Source organism: Triticum dicoccoides, chromosome 3A (assembly GCF_002162155.2).
Source record: "Triticum dicoccoides isolate Atlit2015 ecotype Zavitan chromosome 3A, WEW_v2.0, whole genome shotgun sequence".
NCBI classification, from domain to species: Eukaryota; Viridiplantae; Streptophyta; class Magnoliopsida; order Poales; family Poaceae; genus Triticum; species Triticum dicoccoides.
In genome coordinates this window covers 632,698,593-632,706,369 of record NC_041384.1, presented here as the reverse complement: position 1 = coordinate 632,706,369, position 7,777 = coordinate 632,698,593, and positions in this window count along the sequence as shown.

Here is a 7,777-nt window from a genome sequence, read left to right as displayed (position 1 = left end):
CGGACGTGACGCAACTTGCGTTCGTTGTCGGATTTCGTTCATTTTGGCCGTGGGGTGCCCGGGTGGGGCCCCACACACGCTGCCAAAAGTTGGGTGCATTCCGTGAAACCGCTCAGGTACTTGCTGTGGAAGAGGGTGGTTGCGGTATGGCCGGAGGGGACCCTCGGTCGCACGTCTCTGCTTCGCATCCGCCAAACGTGCCCATTTTTTTTTTCACGGGCCAGAGTGACCATACAGGGCACGCACGCAAAAAATTGCCGCGTTTCGAGTCCGTATGGATTTTCTATGATTTTCCGGGCCGAAAACCCCTAAAATTTTGTCACGTCTCGCGTTTCCAGAAAATTCATAAATGTTAATGAATTTAAAACTATTTCAGATAATGTTAATGAATTTAAAAATTCTCGGATTCATAAATGTTAATGAATTTAAAAATATTTCAGAAAATGTTAATTAATGAATTAAAATATCTCACCTTTTTATTATTTTTTAATTTGTTAAATTTTTTATTTCTTAATTTTCATTTTTTCATCCACCGGGCTTTACTATATGCACATATTTTAACAACATCTGAACATTTCTAAAACACTTTATAAACATTTAGAAACACTTTTGACTTTTTATTCAGTTTTCTTTTATATTTTATGTGTTTTCACGATTTTTTTGCTATAATTTTTAGATAATTGCATACCTTATTTTGTGCTATGTATATTCGATGGAAATTTTTTAAATATATTGTGAACATTTTTATGCATGGGTCGGAAAATTTTCAATTTTTTGTCAAAATAAGCGTTCAATATTTTGCTAATTTTTTGAACAAACTTTGAAGACAAATTAAAACAACATTCGAACAAACTTGATTGAACATAGATATATTTTACATAGTCCATTAAACACTACGGAAACGAAACGAGTTCATCCGAACATAAACAATTCATAGTTCAGACTTAGAATATTTTAAAAAACAACAACTACTCCTCCTCCTCGTCGCTACGCAGCAGATCGATGACCGCACCATCACCGCCGTCACCGTCGCCATCGTTGTCGTCGTCGTCGTCGCTGACCTGGGCTAGCTGCTCCCAGTCGATGTCGTCTTCGTCCGACGACTCTGCCGCCTCCGCCACCGCCTGCGGGACCATCGACGGAATCGCCGCCGCCGCCTGGATCGCTGCCGCCTGCTCGGCGGCCTCCCTCGCAACCGTCGCCGCCTCTGCAGCCGCCGCTGCAGCCACCGATGCCCGCAGGGCGACGAGGTAACCCGGCGTATCGTCGGGATCGCTGTCCTCCCGAAGAACCAACTGCTCCCGTGGCAGTTCCACCTCCGGCGGGGCGGGGGGATCGGCGGTCGCTGGCGCAGGTGGTGGAGGGGCCCGACGGCCACGTGCTTCTGGACGGGGGCGCGGGACGAGGTCTGCCGTGCCATCGGACTCCGCGAGCCGGCACGCGCGAATGACGGCGGCGTAGTCTTTGCCGTCCTAGAACGCGTGACAACCGGCGATGTTGTTGCGGCCGCCGGTCCGCTTCTCCTCCGCGGTGGCGCCGGGCCCGCGCCTCGGATAGCCGTCCTTGTCGAGCTTCTAGTCGCGCGGCAGACGGCAATCCGGCGGCACGAGGAGCCCAAACCGGTATAGCTCCTCTGTCTCCGGCGTGCTCAGGCTCGACGGCCACGCGCTCGGTCCGTCGCCGCCGCCGGTTCCGGAGCTGCTGTCGCGGTGGAACGACATCTCGCCGGCGAGCTTTTCAGAGGTGGATGTGACGACGGGTCGGGGGAAGGAATGGTGTGAGCGGCGACGGGCGGACGGGGGTGGTTTTTATAGGGCAGACGGCGGGGGCGGCGGGCGGACGGGCAGTAATTGCGACGGGCGGGTGGGTCGACGGCATTGATGCGCACGGGATACGACGGGGCGGCAGGCGGCGGGACGGCAGTCGAGGGCGGCGTTGCGGCAGTCGAGGGGACGGACGGGACGGGACGGCGGGGCCGCTATCCACGCGCCACGACGCGTTTTCCGCGGGCGACGCGTCGCGGATTGACCATCGACGGGCGCGTACGTACGTCGCCCCACTGTACAAAAATACGCCGTCCTTACGCAAGTGTAAAAAAAAGGCCGTCGCCTCACTGTACAAAAATACGTCGTCTTTGCGCGAGTGTAAAAAAAAGCCGTCGCCTCGCGCGCGGGTACGTCGCAGGAGCGGGGCTGGGGGAGGGTGATGGGGAATGACCATCCTACCCTTTTTTAAGTTTTTACATGAAGGGGTATAAGACGATTTGAACCGTTGATGTGTTTAGGGGGTTGTACCGAAGAAGAAGTGAAGCAAAAAATAAAGTTGTTTTCAGAGTTCATGTTCCAAACACGCCTTGGATGGGTGCACTCTCTTGTGTTACTTTCAGCGCCGGAAATAGTAGGGCAGCCATCATAGAAGTAGCGTGTCGCGTTGCGTTCGTCTCAGCCTTCTTTCTGGTCTTACTCTGGCTTTTTCTCACTGATGATGGCCAGCGGCATTTTGTGTCTTTTTGACCTAGAGAATTTCTTGGGCACGCAACAACTGAAAGCCTGGGAGTCATCACTGCTTCTTTTCTGCAGCGTGGGGCGCACAACGAGGACCGACATGGCCAGAGAGATATGGATGCCGTGCTGCGTATCCGTCGTCCCTCGAAACGGCCGGGTAGGTTGTTTTCACGTATTTTGTTATCCAGGGCGGATTGTATTCGTCTCGTCTAAATTTTTAAAAATCAGATATAAATTGAGGAAGGTTTGCGGGCGTCCAGACCCTGGTCACATAGGACTTCGTCCACTCAAAATCCTTCTCACGGTCATTTTTCTTTCACTGCGCCTCTTCTTCCCCTTACTCTGCATCCGCACCCTCTTCATCTGACACCGTTGTTGTACCTTTTTGGCCGCCGCACACACATTGTGGATGTTTGTAACCCCAACCACGTGCATGCCCGCATTGGACTACGCTGCCATCCACCCTGGATCCGGCCGCAACTAGGTACCTTCCACCCCCTGCCGACGCCGTCTAAGGCAGGCACCACGTCGGACAGGTGTTTAGTCAAATGCCATTGAGATTTCTTTACCTTTTGGTTGTTTCCTACAGTAAGCACAATGGCAGGGTTCTCGGTGATGAATGATGAATTGTTGTCCGATGCATGGTCGGTTGTATTTGCGAACTTTGTAGGCAGGAGGCAAGGTGGCTCGGCCTTTTCGCAAAACGTACATTCTTTGTTTCATGAGCAAAACTACTAGACGCCATACAACTTGCATGTGATCTACTAACGCAATGTGAAGTCGTTAGCCCATCGGTGGTACATCATCTTTAACTCCATCATGAAGTATTGTTGCGTGATTGCACGGTTGTGGCCACGGGTACAGCGGCGTTGAAGATCGAAAATTTTGCTTCTTGTTGCTCTATATGTTGGTCAATTCATTAATTCACTCAATGTTGCAACTTGTTGGTCGCGCTGTAGCACATAACGAAGGGTAGGTCATTCATGTTGACGTATTGTTGGATAAACCTCAAGGGGCACAATGCGTGGATCAAAATGTGCGCATACTGACTCGTATCGTTGAAATTGGAACCAATGAATTCAAAAAACTTGTTAAACATTCAGTTATTTCAGATGTAATATTTATATTGGAATTATTGTTGTACCAGAAATATTTGCATGATAGTCGCAAATGAATTGTGCTACTTTTTATAATTATTTTGAATGTTACAGACACAGAAAAAAATAGAGGCAGATATCTAGAAGACAAGGTTGAATGGTCGGCTTGTGTATTTGTGTCCACGGACGAGTACAGACCTCTCCACGTACAAATAGTGTGTTTATTTTAAAGGACGACATTGAAGATGCCCTCATTAATCCCGTGGGAATGTGAACTTGGCAGAAATGACCGCAATCAAACATACCAAGTATAGAAATGAAATGAAATATATACATCTTTCGTCGGCATTTGTTGCCACACTGGAAGAACATGAGTGGCGTGTGATCAAAATCGACTTTAAAGAAGTCATGGCAATGTCAAATGACCCTTTCTAGAATGAAGGTTTTCTTCAAGAAATGACTATCGATAATTTCGTTTAAGGAGACAGTGTGACTATGAAAATCAATGATAATGTTGGTCATTATTTTCAGACAAAAACGGGACTATATCAGGGTGATCCATTTTCTTCAATGACATTTAACGTAGAGACAACATTTAGGATGTTCTGATCAAACATGTCAAGTAGGATGATCAAATTGCAGTGGTAGTGTCGTGGATGGAGGACTCTTCATTCTGTCATGCGTCGATAACACAATTCTTTTTATGGAATATAATTTTAAAAAGACTAAAAACTTGAAAGTTTTGCTTTCAGCTTTTGAGCAGATGCCCAGTCTTAATTTTTTCATATATATAAGAGTGAATTGTTCTGTTTTGTATAAGTCAATGAGATGACCGCTCAATACACCGAATTGTTTGGCTGCATGCAAGTTCAATTCCCAAAAAGATGCTATGGAATTCCGATACATTATCGACGTCTCACCGTTTCGGAATGAAAATATGCTGAACAACGCTTATTCTTATAGATATGCTTGACTAGTTGGAAAGACAATTTGTTCTCCATGGGGGGTAACTTGTTTTGCTCAATTTCGTACTCACAAACATGGTTCTTTATATGCCCATTTTCCAACCACCAAAAAAGGTCCTGCAAAGGCTGGATTATTGTAGAATATTCTTCTCGCAGTGGGTCGGTGAGAATAAAAATTATAGAGTGGCCAAATGTAGCGAGTTGCAGACCGAAGGACCATGGATGATAAGATTGGTACCACATTATCTAGCCTTGCACCATGGCTAGGAAATGCAACTCTGGGAGAACTGTATCGAGCCTTGCACCACATTATTCGTGATAAGATTGGTACTCTTGCACAAGTATCGAACTCCTCCCCATCGGATATATACTTTTAGAGGAATTTGGATGATCCCGTCTTTCATCGTGGCAACTAAAAATGGGTCATGTACAATCGACTCTACGTACCGAACGCTTTCGCACTCGGAGATTCCAGTGGACAATAGAAAGATGAAAGTCAAAGATAGCAGTCAAAGTTAAAATTTTCATGTGGTACCTCCGTCAAGGTGTTGTGTTGACAAAGGACAATGTTGCCCGGTGCTACTACTTTAACATAAGTTGTCGGGATCCCAAGTGGAAGGGATGATGTAGTCCACTAAGAAAGTTTTTTTCTTAGTTGAGAATCAAGGTTTATTGAACTAGTATGAACTATCAGCCTTCGATTAATGAGCGTGCACACAGTTAACCAACCTTTTCTTGTCCCCAACTTGGTCGCGAAGGGTACGAGTCCTCCGGTTTTGCTAGTTATAAGGATTAGATGTATAACGTGATAGATATTGATAATTGTAAATAAATAAACTAATGGATCATGTTATGATTATTCATGCATTATTGTATATAGACATTACGTCCTTGTACCTATATACCATTATTCAACTGCATCTACAACTAATACTCCATCCCAATCCCGCTGTCTAACATGCATCTCGAAGTATTAAGTAAAACAGAGCATTGCATTAAGTAAGATGACATAATGTTGATAGTATATTGTTTTCACCAGGTTTTTATCATCGGGACAAACCACACAACCATTTTTTATCCTTAGTGGCGACAACACAATACAAGTCTTTTTTTTGCCTTTTGTCACCGTGGTAGATTACTTGCACGATTTGACCCAACCAACATAAACAAGATTCTTTTTGAAAATCATTCATCAACCATGATACTTAGGGTGTGTTCGGTAACCCTCCGTGGCCGATAAATCCTCAACTCCAACTCCAGGAATCCAACTCCAGCTTCTCACGATCGATCCCGGAGCTACCGATCTGTTCGGTGTCATCGTTTCTCGCTCGCACAAGGGAGCGAGCCTAAAGCCCATAAAATCGCCCCTTTGTGGCCCATCAGGAGCAGGCTGACAGTCCAAAAGGTGTGGGAAAGATGGGCTGGGCCATAGGCCTGGTCGGGGACAGGAGGGGGACTCGCGACGGGAGAGACGACTGGGAGCGAACCGGTACGCCAAGAGTTCACTTGGCGGTAGCAGGGGCCGGTAATTATCTATGAACTCTTGATCCAGTTCTGGAGGAGCTACGATTTCCTAACTCCACAACTCCACAGATTTTGCACTAGGTTTTTAGCCAGTTTCTCTCACGTAAATTCTGGAGTGAAGCCGTTCGGCTGGACTCCTGGCTGGGAGTTAGAGGAGTTAGGAGTTGGAGGAGTACCGAACACGCCCTTAATTTATTTTACCAAGAATACACACAATGCAGATTTACATCTGAGAGAGCTCGATGAACAGGTTTCGATCTTAAAAAGCCCACAAAGGTCGGCGCCTCTAGATCCTCTTCAACCAAGGAGCAGTTGGGCTCGAAGATCGGTTCAGAGGCTACTAGCGGTGTTACAGCCCAGGGGTGGCTCATCATACCGGAGGCCGTCTCGAGCCCCCCTAGGTCGGCTCCTGCATTGGGTGGTCGTACCGGCCCATGTCCCGGCTATAACTCTATAAGATGGACACAGGGGACTTGGAGTACACGACGAGGCGACTGGTGTCCAGGAGGACTCCTCCAACCGACTAGGATCATGTAACCCTAGACCCCGATACCCATACAAGTCAGGGTAGGTTAGTCGATAGGAACAAAACCTAAAGTTGATACTCAACCCCTCTCTCATTGTACCCCCCTCCCCCTATATGCAATTAGTACAACTCAGCATGAAGTTGGATTTTACCTCCTCCGCAAGGGTGTGAACGTAGGCAAACCTTCTCCGCTTCCCATTCGACGTACTCGTCCGACGAGTGTACCATGTCGAGGGATCTACCGGAAATAACTGTGACACACAAGAATTTAACACACGCCACCGCGAAGGACGCTAGCGAGGTTTGCTCGAGACTGTCTTGCCGTCACTTCTTGAGCAAGTGATTCCGATTCCACAACAAGTGATCTTTGACAAAGCCCATGTCGAACAGCCTGATCCCAATGTCCAGCAATAGAGGAGAAACATGCAAGGTTCACGCCAAATGAGTTACCACCATTGGACCACCCGTCACATGTCATGACAGACGTCATAGCAACTACACATGACCTCCTCGGACTTTAGCATGAAGAACTTTTTTTCTTCTTCTAAAATTCCACCATAACTCTCATATGTAATGTCCTCCTAAAACAAGAACGATAAACCAGAGGATTATTTTGAAGGTTGTAACCTTGAGCTTCTTTGATGGGCTTTAGTGGGCAGAAACAGACCCGAGACAACCACAGGCTTTGGACTGAAAGCATATAAATTCCCAAGGAAAATGGAGTTCCAGTCAAAAAAAAAATCAATCTAAATTCTTCGGTTTTCCTACTATTCCTTGATTTGGAAATGTGGTAAACCGAGCGAGCAGCCCACGTGAAAGCAAATAATCCTTGTCTCTCACACACTTATTCACGAGAATTTCTAAAAAAAAATCACGAGAAAAAAAACAGAAAAGAAGGGCAGTTCCTCTGGTTCATCTCTCCCGGACCGGCAGACCCTCCATCCATCATTCATCCCCATGATTCGATCACGCGCACACCTCTCTCTCCCCACGACTCCTCACAAGCCAAGCCAAGCCAACAACCAACAGACATGGAAAGCTCTCTCTTCCTCCTCATCCTGTAGACTCGACTGTGGGCAGCCAGCCCCAGCCTCCCTCCTCCTAGATTCGATTCCTTTCCTCCCCTTCCGCCCAACCCCAACCCCCACCCCAGCCCCACCG